Source organism: Leptonychotes weddellii, chromosome 2, assembly GCF_054177405.1.
Source record: "Leptonychotes weddellii isolate Sample4059 chromosome 2, ASM5417740v2, whole genome shotgun sequence".
In the NCBI taxonomy this organism is placed as follows: domain Eukaryota; kingdom Metazoa; phylum Chordata; class Mammalia; order Carnivora; family Phocidae; genus Leptonychotes; species Leptonychotes weddellii.
The window spans coordinates 122964089-122981381 of NC_138370.1; positions in this window are offsets into that span (position 1 = coordinate 122964089).

The window sequence follows — 17293 nt, forward strand, 5'->3', positions numbered from 1 at the left end:
CTCTTGCTTACTTCTATAGACTGATTATGTGCCCTCCTTCATATGTTGAAACCCATTGCCCCAATGTGATGATATCTGGAAGTTGGGGCCTTTGGAGATGACTAAGTCATGAGGGTGGAGCCTTCATGAGTGAGACGTGTGCTCTTATAACAGACCCCAGAGAGCGCCCACACCCCTTCAGCCATTTGAGGACACAAGAAGACAGCCATCTGTGGACCAGGAAGCAGGCCCTCCCCAGGCCCCGAATCTACAGGCACCTTGATCTTGGACTTCCCAGTCTCCAGAACTGCAAGAAATAACTTTCTGTTGTTTATAAAGCACCCTGACTATGCTACTCTGTTACAGCGTCTGAACAGACTGAAACACTTACTATGGTCCAACAACACTGACTTTATTTTTGTTTTGAACATTCCAAGACTCTCCGGCCTAGCCCAACTTAAAAACCTCTTTGCGTGTCTGATTTCATGTTTCTCATCCATCAGGTCTTAGCTCAGATGTGATCTTATCAGAAAACTCTTCTCTGGTTCCCTATTTAAAGTGACCCCTGCTTCTCATACCTCTACCCCACAAATACTATCGCTCTGGAACCCGTCATATTGTTTGTTTGGTTTTTAATAATACTTACCAATCCTGAAATTATCATAGATGAACATATTTATTGCCACTCTCTTTCCCCTGGAACGTAAGCTCCATGAGGGCAGAGAATTATCTGCTCAGCGGTTCAGTGTGAGGTAGTGAGTGCAGCCAGGATACAGAAGTCAGTCAAATATCATCTTGGTTATGTGGGTTGCTAGCTCCTGTTCAATACCTACTATTCTCCCATTGGTCCATGTCATCATAACTAAATTCTGGATTGTGTTTTGTCATTTCCAAGCACTGCTGTTTAGCTTAACTCATTGGATACTTATAATAATTCCATTAGGTAGAATGTTTCATTTTGAAAGATGAGGAGACTGAGGTCCAACAAAGCTAAGTTACTCCCCACAGTCACAAAGCCAATAGAGACTATGGTAGAAATGAAATGTTCATTTTCACTCCAAGCCCTACATTGTCTGGATTGTGTATTGTGCTACACTGGACAGGCTTGCCTAAAATGGAAAAAAAAAAAAGAAAAAGAAAAGATAACAGAAATACAACCCTAAATCAATACAAACATACCAAAGTGCATTGAAAAATAAACACTCTAGATAAATACCATAAATCTCTAAGATAAAATGCAGTTCAAAATGGAGAAGGATATAGCAGATGGCTGAGGAATGAAAAAATGCAATTGACGTAAGAGCAAATTCAGGCTTAGATGCCCAGGACTGAGTGTTCGCACATCCGTCTGTCAAGTTAGAAAAGCCTCCTCTAAAGGCAGGAAAGAACTGTCCCTTCCATTCAGTGGATCGAGATACACAAGTTATCTTTTGTGGGGAAAGTCATTAGAAGATGGGGGAAAACAGTGCTTAGACTGGGCAGAGAAACTTGGCCTCACTTCCTCTCATTGAGAAGGGACTGGGATGTCAGAGCATGAGAGATGGATGGACCAGGGATAACACCAATTCTGCGGCTCTTTGGATCAAGATGTTCACTGCTTGGAAGTACATCAAAGTGAGAGATGTGGAAAAATCGGTCTACGGGTTAGTTAAGACCCAGAATGTTCTTTAGGGTTTTGTTTTTTTCAAAGATGGAGAGGAAGTCTCTCATTATGTGTCTCCAGTCACATTGTGGGTTCATTAAAATGAGACAGACCAATATTCCTTAAGTTGTGTTCCCTGCATAGGAGGCAATGCCTTGAGAATCTATTAGCTTTGAAAGAAAGCAGAATTCTTACCAATGCTAATATCCATTTGGCGCACCACCTCGGCATGCTACTTGAATACGGTTATTTCCAACAACATGGATGGGATTATGAGCTTAGTTTGTGACAAAAAAAAAAGGACACAACACTTTAAGCAATGTCTAAATTGGGTAATTTCTTAAAGTTAAATAAAACCATAAATTTCTGTTTTTTCCAATCTAATTCAACTCAACAAACATTTACCAAACACTAAGTATGTGCAAGACCTCATTAAATGAAGAACCAAACTCAACCTACTTGCCTCATTTTTTAAAGAGGTTTTTCTAGTATCTCATTTGCACATCTTTCTAACAAAAACTTTTTTTAAAAGATCCTCTTTAGTATTCATTCATCTTCCTCTTCATTCATTAATATATTTTCATTGTCATCATTGTTGTGCATAGTTTAAGCACTGTGGATAACAGAAAGAAAAGAAGGAAGGAAGGGAAGAGGGAGGGAGGAGGGGAAGGAGGGAGAAACATTATTAGCTTCTAGAAGTTAATAGCCTAACAGGAGCTAGGATTCATTTAAAAGTATAAATGGCACAACCAGAAAGCACTTATTCCCTCACTGGCCGAGCTTTACACACACACATGCATGCACTCACACACACGCACGCACACACACACACAATTTTTTGCTAAGGCAGTAACCATCTTGGCAAATAAACGAACTTTAGTGAGTCTCAGTTTTCTCTCTGTGTAATGAGGAAGTTGGATTGAATGATTGTTGAGATTCTTTATAACTCTAAAATCCTATAAATAATTTCACATTTATTAAGCATTCATTCTGTGTGAAATGGGAAGTACTTTCCTAGGAAAAGCAGGACACACAGCATGAAGTAGACCTCATTTGGCTTTAAAGAGATTATAATTTATTGGCAAGATGCCAAATGCAAACAATTACCTGTATCAGATAATGGCGTGAATAAAGGTGTTGGAGAGATGAGAGCAAGGAGGAATTTGTGCAAATGTACGACAGGGGTGGATTTAAGGGAACAAACAAACGGTTTCAGGGCAGCAGGGAGAGGAGACTCCCCTGGCAGGAAGGGCAAAGAATGCTAAAGGAAAAAGCAGGAACAGTAAGAAGAGAAACTCAGAAAGAATTGGTTGTGTTAAAAGGTCAATAACAAGCTGACCTAGCTTGATACTTGGGAGGAAATGGAAAAGATGACTTTGGGGTGAACTAAATCAACAAGCCCAAGGTCTTGGGGAGCTGCTTAGAAATCTATTTCAAATTGAACTTGGGGACCATGGCTGAAGAACTAGTAAAAACTGTTTTAGTGCAGAAGAAATGGGCCAAGGGAGATGGTATGGCTGATGCTGGTGTGTTGAAACTGAGGGGCACTAAGGAAGCTAGAAGGTTGGGAAGTGCTGAATCCAGACAGATGGATATAGAAAATCCAGAAATAAGAAAATCTCAACATGATCATCCAGACAATTATATTCTAAACGAGTAATTTCCTAACCTAGGGACTATTGATATTTCTAAGATTTCTCGCAGTGCACTAAAGCAGTTCATATCACTTTAAAGATTTATTTATTTATTTTAGGGGGGTAGGAGCAGAAGGAGAAGGAGAGATAATCTCAAGCAGACTCCATGCTGAGCATGAAGCCCGACGTAGGACTTGATCTCAAGACCCCAAGATCACCACCTGAGCCGAAACCAAGAGTCAGACGCTTAATCGACTGCACCACCCAGGCACCCCTAGTTCATTTCACTTTAAAATGGCAGGTCAATTGGGATGTTTTGGATGATTCTCTCAAGAGAAGGAATAATAAAGAGGACTCACGGATTAGATCAAATCACTAAGGCTAGAAGAACCCATTTAAAAATCGGAATAGTGTCAGCCAACAGGAAGCCTGGAGACCTATGTTTGAGGACGCCTCTGACTTCACCAAAGAGAAAGAATGCGAAGATGGGGATGGGATAGGGTTAGTGAGCTGAGCCTCGGTAGACAAGGCTAGAGGAAGGCTATGATTTAGACTGACAGCAAGAAGATGATGGCGTCATATGCAGAAAGAGGAGTTTCAGAAAAGGCGATGGTGTGAAAGATGGAACCACAGGATTTATACACAAAGAGAGTCCAGCTAAAGCAAAGACGCCTCCCAGGGGAGCAGGAATCAGGAACATGTGCTCTGAGTGTCGATGATCTTATAAGAGCCTGGAGCAATGGCTTCTTCAGAAGGCCATGTTTGAAATGCACCAAAAGGTGCCTCTCCAAATGAAGACACCACCAATATACTTACTAAGAACTGTTAAGTGCTCCTCCTTCTATGGGTCTTGGACTACTTTAAAAGTGTTGCTTGAACAGTAGTCATACCTATTTTATGGTACCTTATAGGACTAAGTTGTGTTGTTTTTTCTAAAGATTGTTTTCCTCTAATAAATTTTGAAACATATATAATAAAAGATTAATCCCATATTTTACCCAAATAACAGCTCTAGAATCTAGACAGAGCCAAATATTTGGCAGGCAATGATGACTGAATGGCATAGTGTGTTAAGTGCATAGACCCCGGGAAACCAGAATGTCTGGATTCAAATTCCAATTCTATCACTCTCTAGCTGTGAGAGCTGCAGAAAATTACTCAAATACTGGGTCTCAGTTTCTTATGGCTAAATTTGCAAACTCTATTGCCTTCCCCATGGAGCTGTGGAAATTAAATGAGTTAACACATATGAATGCCTTGGAATAGAGCGTGGCACGTAGTAAGAGCTCAGTAAGTGTCAGTTGTTGTTGTTGGGTATTATTATTACACTTGTTACTTGATTTCTGAACCCTGGAGCAGGTGCATCCCTACCACAGGTGGAACCGTTTTTCTCAGCCACAATGCGGAGTGAGTCATAATAAAATCATGCTGCCAACTTCCTGAACTATTGAATTACTTGAGCTTCCACATACAATCACTACTAAAAAAAAATAATAATAAAGTTGCCCTTTCTTTTTGAAGTTCACAAATGACAGAGGCTTTTTCCTCAACCTCACCTTTCCTTTTCAAGGACATTAAACCTCAAAGAAAAAGACTTGAAAATGATTTCTTTTAAAGCCACCCTTTTGTAGTTCCTTTCCCCATTCATTCTCCTAAAGAAAAAAAATACTTCATTCATTATATTGTCATCCATACCTGGCAGCTTCTAACTGCTTTTGTATAAGTGTATGTGCCTTTCCTATGTATGATTCAATGTGTACTATCCTTTCCCTTCCCCGACAATGGAGGTCACCCTACCTTGAGGGAATAGTGGACATCTGGCTACCAATGTATGAGCTAGTGGGAACTTTTCTCATTGTCCTAGAAAGAAGATCTGGGATATGCATGATCAGCCATTAAATTTCACTTTAGTCTCAACTCTTGGAGAGATGATATGGTCTTACTTACATGGACTTTCATCGGTGCTCAAATGCTTGGTGGCAGGCAAAATCAAACCCTCTCCCTGCAAAGACATCCACGTTCTAATCCCTGGAAACCATGATTATGTTAGATTATATGGCAATGGGGAATGAAGTTTCCAGATGGAATTAAGGTTGTTAGTCAGCTGATCTTAAAATAGGGAGATTATCTTGGTGGGCCCAATGTGTTCCCAAGGGTCCTTAAAATTGAAGGAGGGAGGCAGAAGTAAGAGATCAGAGCAATGCAATGTGAGAGGGACTTAATCTGCCGTTGCTGGCTTTGCAGATGGAGGAAGGGGATTCTGTGCCAGGGAATGTGGGTGGCCTCTAGAAGCTGGAAAGTGCAAGGACGCAGGTTCTCCCCTCGAGCCTCCAGAAGGAACACAGGCTTGCTGACACCTTGATCTTAGCCCAGCGAGACCTATGCTAACTTCTGACCTATGGTTTAAGCCACTAAGTTTGTGGTGATTTTTTTTAAAGATTTTATTTATTTATTTGACAGAGAGAGAGAGCACAAGCAGGGGGAGCGACAGGCAGAGGGAGAGGGAGAAGCAGACTCCCCGCTGAGCAGGGAGCCTGACGCAGGGCTCAATCCCAGGACCCTGGGATCATGATCTGAGCCGAAGGCAGACGCTTAACTGACTGAGCCACCCAGGAGCCCCAGTTTGTGGTAATTTTTATAGCAGCAGTGGGAAACTAATACATGCTCCATCTCTGGAGACCTGCCAGGCATCTTCATCTCATGGGACTCTACCTCCCACCTCCCCCTGCCTCCTGCTCTGTTTCCTCTATGCTTATTAATGCAGTAGAAGTTACTGAGCACATACTCTGTGCCAGGCACTTCACTGGATCCTGCAAATGCAAGATGAAATAAGACATAGCCCACGTCCTCTTGTTTACTCAACAAATATTTGTGTCCCAGGCTACTCGCGTTAGATGTGGCAAAAATGAAAACAGTCCCTGCCCTAAAGAAGCTCTTCCACTTCTGAGAAGAGGACCAACATAACTAAAAAATTATGATTTCACATAATAAGTGCAGGTTATAAGAGTATAGAAGAGAGACCCCCTAACGCAGCTTGATGAAATCAAGAAAACTTCGGAGAGAGGAAGAAATGGAGCTTGGATGAATCAGTTTGCCAGACAGACAAGAGCTTTGAAGAACCGTGACACTTGAAATGTGGCTAGTATGCATGAGGAAGAGAATTTTACATTTTGTTTCATTTTACTTTTCATTGAAATGGAAATAGCTAGATGGGGCTGGTGGCTACCATACTGGACAGAGCAGACTGCACCAGATTATGCCCTCAAAAGGAAAGAGATTGCCTTGTCTAACTCCTTTTTCCACTTTTTCCTCACTGGAAAGCAGATGTTGTGGCAAGTCACCTTTGACCATGCAGACGGGGCATCCCCTCCAGGACAGATGTAAGAAAAGTAGAAGGAACTTGGGTCTCTGACATCACGCAGCCAGCTTTCAGTTTGGCTTATGCTCAGATTGTTACGTGAGAGCGATAGAAACCCCGGTATTGTTTAAGCACTTTGTTATTTTGGATCTTTGTACAGCAGACAAATCTGTATCCTAATACAAATGTCCCCTAGAATAATAAAAAGCAATAACCATAATCTTTGCTGAGATCTCTTTGAGTGCCTTTGTGTGCCAGGCACTAGGCTAACTGCTCTACATGCATGGTCTCCTTTAATCCCCATACATTCCAATAAGGGAGATAATGTACCCCCTCATTCTGCAGATTAAATGGAGCCTTAGAGGGGTGGCTCATTAGCAGTAGCATTCGGCCTATCCTACAGCAAACTGTAGTCCAATGTACAGACACATAATATCTTACCACATAAGGCCAGGCAATTTGGGTATACAACCAGAATTCTAAAATGCGGATATGATATTTATATTTGTGGCAGACATTCTCAGTCGTCCACCTAGCACCCATTTCCTCCTTCCTCTTGAAAAGAGAACCCCAATTTATTCAAACAGTGGGCAGAGATTCCTTGACATCAGGAAAGGTAGGTTCCAGGAAAGAAATCCTGCCTGGTCTAAACTAGTCATGATAATCTCATGCCCGTTGGCCAGTAATTGGTCTGAGGAGAGGTATGTGGCACAGTTCTGGTTAATGAGATGTAAGCAAAGGTCTGTTAGGGAGGGTGTCTCTTTCCAAACAATAAGCCAAAACCCTGCCCAGAATAAAGATGCAACACTGGAGGCCTGGCATCCATCATGTAACCATGAAGACAAAAGCCTGGATCATAGGGCTGGCAGAGCGGAGAGATCATCAAAGTCCATGTTGATATGACTGAGCTGTGGCTCCTTGCATGGACAGCCTACCTCCAGACTTGTTGCAGTATGAGAAAAACAAACCCTAATTTACTTAGGCCACTATAAGTCAGGTTTTCAGTTACTTATAGCTGAATACCTTCCTAACTGATACACACATGTATACACAGATCTTTTGTTTTCTTAGAAAAGGCAAGGAAAAGTCACAAACCTTACAGTGGTATCCTGCACACTCTGGGCTGACTGCTGGAAACCAATTATTCACAGTAAGAATCCATTTCCATCTCTCTCAAAACACACGTTTTTGGGGCTATGAAAACTAACCTAAATAGGTAACGGAGCTTGGGCAAAATGCGTATTTATCCCTTTCCCACCCTCAAACTAAAACAATTTTCCCCTCAAATACAAATGTTTCTTAAGTAATGCATATGCGTAAAAAGCGTTTATGTTCTACTGTTTTAGACAGTTAATATTCTGAAATTTTAAAAGAAATTTCTGTAATCTCTGTTAATCTCTGTAGTCGAAGAGAAAAACAGAAATACTAAGCCTAATACATAAAAAGGATTCCTTCAGTGGGTATATCTAACCATACCAAAGAAAAAGAACTGAGGCATGTTACGGATGACTAAGGTTTAAAAACTGGTTTAAATACACAGATATAGAAAAGAGGCAGAAATGGTGTCTTGCGTTTGATTAATACTGAAAGTTGATTTACTTCTCCTTTCTGAGTGTGCAAAAAGCAATAAATAATATTTATGTAATCAATTATCCCAGAATTATAAAGAAATTCTAAAATATTCTGGAGGGCTAGCTATTTTCATTGGATGGGAGAAAGAGCAGATATTTTTCTAGTCATATGCTAAATAAAGGTACACATTCATAAACATATACCATGCCACTCCCTTCACCGTGTCGTTAATCTTTAATCTGATTTATAACTGAAAAGATCATGTGGTAGCTGCTTTTACACTATTTCATTCACAAAAAGAGATTATCCATTGAGCAAGCACATTTTTCCCCAGGATTTCATAGACTAAATGAGCTAGACACATTTTTTTTCTTTCAAATGCCAAGCCATACAAAATATTTCCAGATATAATCTGAAAGGTATGCAGCAGCAAATTAAGCTATATTCAGGCAATTCCCGGCCTTAAGGTTGCATTTTTGACAGACCTGACAGAAGTTTTAAAGTTGAAAAAGCAACGTGAACAAAGACAAGGTTACAAAAAGAAACCTACCTTAGAGATGATTAATGGTTCCCCGTGCTCCAGGCCACCTTTCAAAGTAAAGCCCCAAGGAGCTCCTCCCTGCAGGAACGCTTCCAGATAAATGTACCTGCCCTTGGGGGTCCTGTTAGGGTTTAGTGTGGCAGCAGTCTCCTCGAAGTTCTCTGTGGTCCTCATCGTGCCCAACACATGATCCCTCGAGTTAAATTTTAAATGCCTGAAGCTGATTCAGAGCAGGGCTTCTATTCATAGCACCTTATCCCATCCTTCAAGATACTCGCCGGCCAAAAAAGAGAGGTTTTGAGAAGGGAATTCTTTCAGATGTAAAAAGTTCTTCTGAGCTTAACTCCAAGATGCTGAACCAGGAGGATTCTTCACTTCGACATTTCTGAATGTAAATTCTCCTCCTGGGATTCCAGGATCTCGCTGAAGCCCCGCGGTGCTATATATCTCCCCACTCCGTTTGAAAAAAAAAAAAAAAAAAACTTCTTTCTATGTCACTCTCAAGACCGCTTTTATTTCGGGCGCACACACATGTCCCAAAACTTTTTTTCTGTATATTTCACAGGGAAAATTAAAATAGTCTTACAATATAGCAAGAGAATTGCAAAAAAACTCAAACGAATACCTAAGTTCTAATTGATTATCAACCCTTTCTTCCTCTCCGAGTGAAATTTACCATTACAATAGCCTCCCCTCTCCCCAGAAGTAGCTTTAAAAGAAAGAAAGCACTTACTATGCCTCTGCTAGCTTCAGAATTTTCTAACTTGTCCCAAAGAGACAGAGCCGCTGTGCTAAAACTTTTTGCTTATGTTTTTCAGCAATAAGTTCACGGTGTGTTTCTTGCCCAAGGAAAAAAAAGTTTTTGCAGGATGGAGAGAAAAATGAAAAAAAAAAAAAAAAAAGCAGCATGGTAAATTAATCCTCAGTGGAACAAAAATATCCAGGAGGCAGCTGAGTTCTTTCTTTGGTATTTTCAGTGATGATCAGCGACCGCTGCAGCCACTTGCCTCTTCGGAGAGAAAAAGCAAGGAAGTGAGAGGAAAATGGATTAAGGCAAATACAGGCACCGCAACCTTTCTGCACAGTAAGCACTGCTCTGCAGAATTCAGTTCAGCACAAAAACTCGCCCAATCCACACAGTCTTACAGCTGGTGAAACGTAGAAAGTTAAAAATACCATACGGATGGCTAATTACCAAGGAGTAATTAGATAGAATAGCCCCCATCTTGTACCAATTAAAGCAGAATCCCTGGCGGTGAGACACAGGCATTGGTATTTTTTAAAACTCTGGGCAATCCCGCTGTGTTGCCACGCTGGAAGAGCAGTGCCTTAAGCAGTTTCAGTAAACAGTTAAGGGACGCGGTGGTGGCACAAGGGCTTTACTTTTTGTTGTTAGAAGAAAATACCAAGTGTCATATAGGACCAGCTTCTCATCTTGAAATTTGACTCCCCATCAAATTTCTGCTTGTCTGACTCAAAACAAACAGGAAGCAGGCTTTCTTCTATATTTTAATTGTTACCTACTCCAAGACTGTTATCTAGTCCTTAAATGAAAAGAAATATACTTAATGCCTGGCAAGTAATAGGTGCTCACAGCTGAATGTTATTCTAAGTTTAGGTTATCAATAGAATTTTGGATTGTTACATGACCTTTAACATTACTACTTTTTATTAAAAATGTGAACAGTGTAAGATAACTATACATTTTACAAAGAGGTTCAGCCATTAAGTTATGGGAACAATTTAGAATTATTTCCAAGGGATATGTTTGCTAAAACTCTTACTGTTTAAAAGTATGTAGTAATGTGAATTATGTTGGAAATTTAGGTTAAAAATTACTGTGGGTTTTGATATCAATTTAATTTGAATGTTTGGACTTATAATTAGTGAAAATATAATAGAGAAGCAGACATAGTATGCAAATAAGTCCAGATGATATTTAATGTACAACACACTTCATCTGAAGGGCTCAACAACAACAAAAAAGGTACAATCTCATTTTTATGTAGTGATAGTATTTTAGTGGAAAGATAAAGTGTGCCAAATGAAAGTATATGGCAAATATTGTCTGACTCTTAATAGTAATTGATGCAATTTTTATTGCTGCTTCCTTTTGCAGCTTAATTTATAAATTAAGAATAAAAGGAGAAACATTGACTTTTCTTTCACTTGATTATTCAAAGTGCGTGTGTGTGTGTGTATACAGTTAGTGTCCTAAGTAAATGAATAATTTTTTTCTGAAAATTATTTTTGTGGCACTTATGATCTTACTTCTAACTCATTTTGTAAAAAATGACATTTTACAGAATCAACATTTAATATTAAAAGTAATGAAGCCAAAAACAAAAGGTAAGGGAAAAAAAAGGCAAGCAATGAAGAATACAACTAGCTGCTTATAGACTGATAAAACCTCTATTTTATATTATCATCAAATATATTTAGGACCTAAATATTTGATGAAAATTGATATATGTGAAAAAAAAGTCAAAATTCCTTTGGTAGATATGTATAGCAACTGAGAGATCAGAGTTAGAATACCTTTTTCTCCCATCTTCCATTGCTCAGAGTCAACGAATATATCCTTGTTTTTGGAGGTAAACACATAGAGGCCATGACAAGGTTAAATGATCTGATGGGAGTCATCCTGCAAACAGCATGAGTGGGCATAAAATTAAAATCTTCAGACACTTAGGAAAGGAATCGCAGCTTAAGGTAGGTCTTTTGCATAATTTATAGCAAAAAGACAACTTTCTATATGGCCAGCATTGTTAATTCATAGGAAGAACTTCTGCTAGGGCATGTGATTTGGACCCATACTCTAATTAGAGAATAAAATTAGACTCCCCACTCCTTCTCAGGGAGAGAAATAGCCCTAGTGTCTCAAGATGCTGACAGTGGGAGGGACAGGATTCTAACAGAGACCAGGGTAGTTTTCTTTCTAAATCTTTGGCTTCAGATTCAGGCTTTCTGAAGAAGGGTTTGTTTTTTGTCTGCTCAGTATCTCTCTGGGGAGCCACTCCTTCACCTATCCTGTGGTACTGGTGGGCTGACCCTGCTCCTGGGCTCCAGGGTTGGACATATGATCCAGGCATCAACTGCCCTTTGGCTCAAATGACTGGCATATGGAGGGGCATGTGACTCCAGCTTGGCCAATGTAATAACTAGAAATTTTACTAGAGCTATTAAAAAGGGACATTCTCTCCTATGGGATTGCTAACCTGGTAGGGATAATGCTGGAGTTGCTGGAGGTCATCTCTGCCATCACAAGCCTGAGAAGGAGGAAGACAACACCTAGGAAATCAGTTCAAGGTATGGAAACAGTGTTTTGGTGATACCATTTGAGGTCTGGGCTCAACTATACCTCATTTAAGCCAGCAATTCTCGAACCTCCTGGTTTCAGGACCACTTTACACTCTTAAAAATTACTGAGGACTCCAAAGAAACTTTGTTTATGTGTGTTAAAGCTATCGGTATTTACTATATGAGAAAATTAAAACAGAAAAGAACAGTTAATATATTTATTAATCACTTAATAGAAAAGCCATCATATGTTAAACAGACTAACATATTTTACTGAAAATAACTATATTTTCTCAAGCAAAAAAAAAAAAATCACTGAGAAGCATGAATTTGTTCTACATATTTGCAAATCTCCTTAATGGCCAGTTTAGTAGAAGACAGTTGGATTCGACTATCCACTTCTGCATTCTATCTGTTTGATATCACAAGTCAGGTAGCCTCTGGAAAGCTCTATTACACACTTGTGAAAGGACAAGCAGACAAAGGCCAACAGTGTCTTAGTTATTATGAAAATGATTTTGACCTTATGAGCCCCGAAGCGTCTCAGGGACTCCTTGAGGCCCCCACAGCACACTTTGAGAATTGCTGCCTTCACCAGATGCAGTCATCCCTAAAGGCACCACACTCCTAGTTATAGGAGATCATAAATACCTGTTTATTTGTCCTTTAAACAGCTGGAGTTGGGGTTCTGCCACTTGCAGCCGAAAGAGTTCTAAGCAAGGCACAACGAAATCCTTTGTGGTTCTTCCTAGTTTGGAAGAAAGTTTAGGGAAGCTTAGTGCAGTCTCAAAGTCGCTCCATCTTATTTTCTCTCTTTCTACTGCTTCCCTTCTTTCTTCGTCCTCTAACTTAGATTTATTCCTTTTTTAAAAATCGAATTGGCTTTCTTCAACAACTCATGAATGGGGCAACAACCCATCTAGCGAGTAGAACCCCCAGAACTACTCCTATTCTCTTTGCCATGAAGAAATCCTTTCATAACAGCTCACAACTTCACTTTCTGTCTCCACATGAAAAATTCCCACTGCTGGTAACTGAGTGTATGTTGCTCTCTTACTGTGAGCACGGCCCCAGGGGAAAAATAGTTCCATCATATTGATTCTCCCATTTGCCTGGCATCCCTATACTAAACATTTTTAAATGCCATTTGCCTAAATCATTGTGTTGACTCAGAACCATGCATCACTCTATTTGTTAACATCACTTAAAGAGAAACTAATTTATTCGTTTCAAAATTCTCATATCTTGATTTTAATTTTTCACAATAATGTTTAATGTTTTTATCTTTATCTTTGCTAGCATTTTAAATATGACATTTAACTTACTGGATTTTTTTAATGCCTCTAAATTTAATATTTCTAAGATTGAAAAAGCTACTAGATTATCTCTGAAAATAAAGTAGGAGTGACATCTAGTGGCTCTTCAGGCTCATAAGTAATCATTGAAGTAACTGTAGATAATAAATTAGAGGTTTGGAAGGTTATTTAGTCTTTCTTAGAAAGGGCATCTCAGAATTATCCCAAATAGACAAAACCCAGCCTTGTTTTAGAGTTTGCAGAATCTTTAGGCAACCTTTCAGAGGCAAAAAGAATCCTCTCTTTGTGTGGCTCCTTCTTAAAATTAAGGACGACTTTCCCAGCAGACCTCCCCTCACCTCTAAATGCCAAGAAAACTCCCCTGAAAACAGTCACTTGGAAGAGAAATAAAGCCCAAAGATGAGTATAAAATAACCTGGGATCCCTCTGCTAGAACGTCCCTTGAAGCAGCATTGTAGCTTTGGAGAATGTTGTGTTGAATACCCAAACACAACTGAGATTCTCCGAGAAAGGAGCAAGGAGAGATGGATGTTATGTATGCGACTTATAGCATCTACTTCATAGACTATCCTAACAGTTGTTGCAAAACTATCAAAACAATCAATTTAAATCTTTTGGGAATGATCAAAATGTTCTGTGCCTCAACTGAGGTTAATAGTTTCACAGGTGTGTACCTCTGTCAAAACATCGACTGGTACACTTTCAATGGATACAGTTTATTAAATGGAAATTATACCTCAATAAAGTAGCTTTTAAAAAACTCAAGGACTTGGGGCGCCTGGGTGGCTCAGTTGGTTAAATGACTGCCTTCGGCTCAGGTCATGATCCTGGAGTCCCGGGATCGAGTCCCGCATCAGGCTCTCTGCTCAGCAAGGGGTCTGCTTCTCCCTCTGACCCTCTTCCCTCTCGTGCTCTCTCTCATTCTCTCTCTCTCAAATAAATAAATAAAATCTTTAAAAAAAAAAACTCAAGGACTCAGTCAACAGAAGGACAAACAAAATGTGGCGTATACATACAATGGAATATTATCCAGCCTCAAAATAGGAGGCAATTCTGACACATGCTACTAGGTGGAGGGACCTGGGGGACATTATGTTAAGGGAAATAAGACAGACACAGGACAAATACTATAAAACTCCATGTATTCAAGGTGCCTAGACTAGTCAAATTCACAGACAAAAAGTAGAATGGTGGTTGCCAGGGCCTGGAGAAAGGGGAATGGGCTGTTAGTGTTTAATGGGTACGGAGTTCCATTTGGGAAGATGAAAGAGTTCTGGAGAGGGATGTTGGTGATGGTTGTAAACAATGTGAATATACTTAACACAACTGAACTGGGTACTTAAACATGGTTAAAGTGGGGGCACCTGGGTGTCTCAGTCAGTTGAGCATCTGACTCTTGGTCTCAGTTAAGGTCTTGATCTCAGGGTCATGAGTTTGAGCCCCGTGTTGGGCTCCACATGTGAAGTCTACTTTTTTTTTTTTAAGGTTTTATTTATTTAGTTGACAGAGAGAGAGAGCACAAGCAGGTGGAGTAGCAGGCAAAGGGAGAAGCAGGCTCCCCGCTGAGCAGGGAGCCCGATGTGGGAATTGATCCCAGGACCCTGGGATCATGGCCTGAGATGAAGGCAGATGCTTAACCCACTGAGCCATGCGGGCGCCCCATGTGGAGCCTACTTTTAAAAAAATGGCTAAAGTGGTAAATTTTATGTTATGTACATTTTACCACAATAACAAATGTTTTTTTAAAGTATTTATAAAAAGTAAAGAAACATTGTTAAATATGATACTATAGATAATCAGTTCATTATTCATCACTTACCCTTCCTGAACAAGGTTGTGGGTAGATGCCACAAAATTGCCAGATGCATAAAGAACCAGAAAAGACCTGATAGCATATACTAAATATTAGACATCTGACAGAAGTTATAACTGATACAGGAATTATTATGGTAAGTTATTATTTAAAAGCTGGTAGAGGGGTGCCTGGGTGGCTCAGTCGGTTAAGCACCCAACTCTTGATATCAGCTCAGGTCTTGATCTTGGGGTCATGGGTTTGAGCCCTGCACTTAAAAAGTAAATAATAAATAAATACATAAATAAAAGCTGGTAAAAGTATATCCATACACTTGTTTTATTTCTTAGATAAGAAGTAAAAGATCTTCATATACTCAGCAGACACATTGGATGGTTACAAGAAAGGGTATAGTTTTTCTTTCCTTTGGAAAAAACAAAGACAACTTCAAAGACACTGGTAATGATGGTGATTGACCTCAATGGCAGAAACATCGGCTAGAGGAGAAAAAACGATCTGCCTTTATTTTACTTCCTATTTGACCTCTATCTCCTACTTCTATCCCTCTTTTTCAATCTTCTGTAAAATAAACTGTCCTGAAAACAAACGAACTCAAGAACTTGTGTTTTTTTAAAAAACTCATTTCAGCATTGAAAAAGAGAGTGACTGGGGCATCTGGGTGGCTCAGTTGGTTAAGCATCTGACTCTTGATTTCAGCTCTCTTCATGATCTCAGGGTCCTGGGATCGAGCCCCACATCAGGCTCCACACTCAGTGGGGAATCTGCTTGGGATTCTCTCTCTCCTTCTTCCTCTGCCCCTACCCCCACTCATTTTATCTCTCTGTGTCACTCAAATAAATAAAATCTTTTTTTGTTGTTTTTTAAAGAGTGACCACAAATTAAGCTTCTAGGTAGGTGGAAATAGTCTACATTTGATTGGAGAGCTTGATACTAGGTGTATACATTTCTCAAAAGTCATTAATCTGTATATTTAAAATGAATGAATTCCATTGTACATGATGTATACCTCAATAAAGTTGATTTTTTTAAAAAAAAATTATTTGAGAGAAAGAAAGAGAGAGAAATTGGGTGTGGGGAGGAGGTGATGCAGAGGGAAAGGGAGAGAGGGAATCCCAAGCAGACTCCTCAATGAGTGCAGAGCCTGACACAGGGCTCAATCCCAGGACCCTGAGATCATGACCAGAGCTGAAATCGAGAGTCAGACGCTTAACCACCTGAGCCAGCCAGGTGCCCCTCAATAAAGTTGATTTTAACAACCTCAATCAACTCTAAAGAGTAGAAACTTCCGTGCACTAGGATAGTATATGAAAGTCTTCTTTTACAGCTAGTTCCAAAAGAAACCCCAAATTAGAAACTGTTCATCTTCTTAGTCCACCCTGCTGGGAAATGTTCTAGAAATCTACTCACATCTATTCCTGGGAAGCAGGTGGGTCTTCCCGCCTCTATTTAAATTTCCATCCATCCCACACACCCTCTTGCTTCCTTCCACAGCACTTAACCCCTTCTAATATGTTAACTAGGTCATCATGATTATTTATGACCTGTCTCTTGCAACTAGAATGTTAAGTTCCATGCGGGCAGGGTTTGGTCTGTTTTGTTCACTGATGTTCCTGATATAGAGTTGGTGTTTAATAAATATTTGTTGAATGAATTCAGGCTTTCTTATTAAATATATTTCTTATGTTCTGAAGAATGTCAGAACATTAACTATATGGTCTTTAATATTCTATACTCTATCAACTTGCAAAAATTACTGGAGATGATTTGCCATTTATTTTCTCTCCACTGTATATTGAGTCACTTCTATGTGTCCACATTGTACCAGGCATTGGGGAAATATGGCTGTCAGATAAGAGTTAACATAGAAAATCTTTTTTTTTTTTTTTCAATTTTTTTTTTATTCTTATGTTAATCCCCATACATTACATCATTAGTTCTAGATGAAGTGTTCCATGATTCACTGTTCGTGCACAACACCCAGTGCTCCATGCAGAACGTGCCCTCCTCAATACCCACCACCAGGCCAACCCATCCTCCCACCACCCTCCCCTCTAGAACCCTCAGTTTGTTTTTCAGAGTCCATCTTCTCTCATGGTTCGTCCACCCCTCCGATTTCCCCCGCTTCATTCCTCCCCTCC